Raw genomic sequence first — 2,524 nt, 5'->3', positions numbered from 1 at the left:
GGGTTACTGGTCCGGAAGCGATTTCTGTCCCATCCACGGTGGTTACCTTGTCCATAGTTGGCTTAAAACACAAAGGAAGCCCCATCTCTGTTGCCAGTTCTTGATCAATATAATTTCCAACTGCTCCGCTATTGATGTATGCTTCAAGGGCATGCATTCTTGACGACTGTTGGTGGTTAATTAAGATCACTGGTATTGCAAAGTGCGAGGTCAGCAACTCTTTCTTCTCACTCGACAAACTTACCTCTACATTTGTCGAGCTTGGTAGTTTTCCGATTCCTTAGCTTCATCCTTCTCTGTGGCCCGACTGTTCTTCTTGGGGGTTTTACTGGACAGTCCTTCAGGAAATGTCTTGGTTTCCCACAATACAAACAAAGTTGTTGTTGTCTTCTTTTGTCCTGCTCTTGTTTTGTTAATGGAGGCCGTATCCCTCCAATCTGCATGGGTTCTACAGCATTTTCAGGTACACGGGTGTGTTTTCCCTTGGTCGAACATACACGGTCCGAGGGTCCATCTTAGACCGGTCTGCTTTTCGGTTCTGCAACTGGTGGTCTAGCTGCACGACCAGGTTTATGAATTCGGCACAGTCTCTGGGTGGATCAACCACCTGGGCTAAGACGTCCTTTAATTCGCCTCGTAAGCCTCGATGAAATAGCGTAGTTCTTTTGTTTTCTGGCCACCTAGCTTCAGCAACCAGTCTGTTGAAGGTGGCAATATACGTTAACAAGTCCTGATTCCCCTGTCAGAGTGATAAGAGTTTGTTGTCTACGGCTTGTTCCTGGGTATGGCGAGCAAAACGTTTCTCCATTTCTCTCTGGAACCCCCCAAAGTCATGTAATAGAGGATCATCATGGGTCACCAATGGCACCGACCAATCTGCTGCACTACCATTCAGGTATGATAAGACAAAAGCTACCCGAGCTTGGTCGTTTGGAAATGTTCCAGGCCTACAAAGAAAATGAAGGCGACACTGATTGATGAATGCCGCATACTTCCGTGGGTCGCCTGAGAACCTTTCCGGTGGTGCCAGGGGAACTGTTCCAGGTAATGTGATCTGTACTGGAGTGGGGGTAGTAGATGGTAAGGTGGGGTTTTGCATCCGTGGGTTGCCCCCAGGCAGAGGAGTCTGCCCTGCCTGTGATTGCAGGATCTGCCTATTGATCTCCTCTGTACGATCTTTGGTCATTAGCAAGTCCCTCCGGAGAGCATTAGTCTCTTGTCGGGCAGAATGAACCTCAGCACGAAGCTCTGCTAGTAATTGGGCCAATTCGTCCATTTCTGATGTCTCAATGGCGCCCAGGTGGATTTGTTACGGTAGGCTTCGTGTTCTGTTATGCTCACCTGGTATCCACAGGGATGCCACCCAGCCGGGTTACTCGCTAGTATGCTTCTCAGTTTTGCCCAGATGTGGTCTGCGGGGAAGGTTCTGCCTGAAAATACAGGAGGTCTGTGTTCAAGACTGGCCGACCAGTATCCTCTCTCCACCCCTGTATGATTTCAGCCCCTCAGGGGCCCTCTCCTCACCTTGTGGTAGAGTTAGGCGTGCTCTCCGTCCTGCCTTCTTTTCAGGGGCACATTGTCTTTCGTGGGCGTGTGCGGTCCAGTTACTTCACTGATGCTGGACCGTCTGATATCGTTCAGGTAGGTCTTATTGCTGTCTTTAGTATTGTTGCTATCCTGCATGCCTCTCTTTGTTTAATAATGTCTCTTTTTCTCCCTTTGGTATGCAGAGCTTCAGCGCGGCGAACTGGCTTAGTTGAGCCCCACTGGTAAATGATGGCACTTTAAGAGTGCTATGATGCGGTAAGTAAGCGCTATGCGCAGTGCTGCGATGGCTTGCCTTTGCTAACCTGTTTTGTCTTCTTTCCTTGCAGGTCGCTGTGTTCTTCAGCGCATGTGGAATTTCCGGAGTGGTGCCAGCCGAGAGGCGACCAGCCTGGTAAGCCTTTTGAGCAGTTCGTAATTTGCAATGTCTCTTCTGCTTTCTTAATGTTGCCTCTATCTTCCTCTTTCAGGTTGTGCAGTCCGGGAGGCGTGCAGATCCAAGGAAAGCTGTTTTCAGGAGCTGCGAGTAACTAGAGATGAAGACTGCAGGTAAGATGCTGCTGCTAATGATGTTCCTTTTGTCTCCATGCAGGTTCTGCTTCTCCGAGGTTCAGGGGTATAGCTGGACACGGTGAGCGTCACGTTGCAAGCTGCAAAGTAACGCGAAGCGTGTTGTCTTGCTCGGGTGTGGTTTAAATAGCCCCAACAAAATAGTCCAGGTAAAGTAGTCCCTAGGCTACCACACCCAAAACACTAGACCGCATAGCTTGGTTCCGAGGAACCAAGCTATGTGGATGCCACCATGTTGGCTGACAACACAATAAAGTAGATCCCAAGCACATTGTTTTTCATGGTGTATGAGCCTGGCGCCATAGGACTGGCCCCAGGAGGGTTTTGGAAGAGGATGCCAGGCTCTAGAGGCCAGAGTCCTGACTCCACCTGGCCAATGGGTTTGCCAGAGGGGTTTTGGGCAAGGGTC

This window comes from Ambystoma mexicanum, chromosome 3q, assembly GCF_040938575.1.
Source record: "Ambystoma mexicanum isolate Mex_15411 chromosome 3q, UKY_AmexF1_1, whole genome shotgun sequence".
NCBI classification, from domain to species: Eukaryota; Metazoa; Chordata; class Amphibia; order Caudata; family Ambystomatidae; genus Ambystoma; species Ambystoma mexicanum.
The sequence above is the reverse complement of the archived record's forward strand: the minus strand, read 5'-3'. Positions refer to the sequence as shown.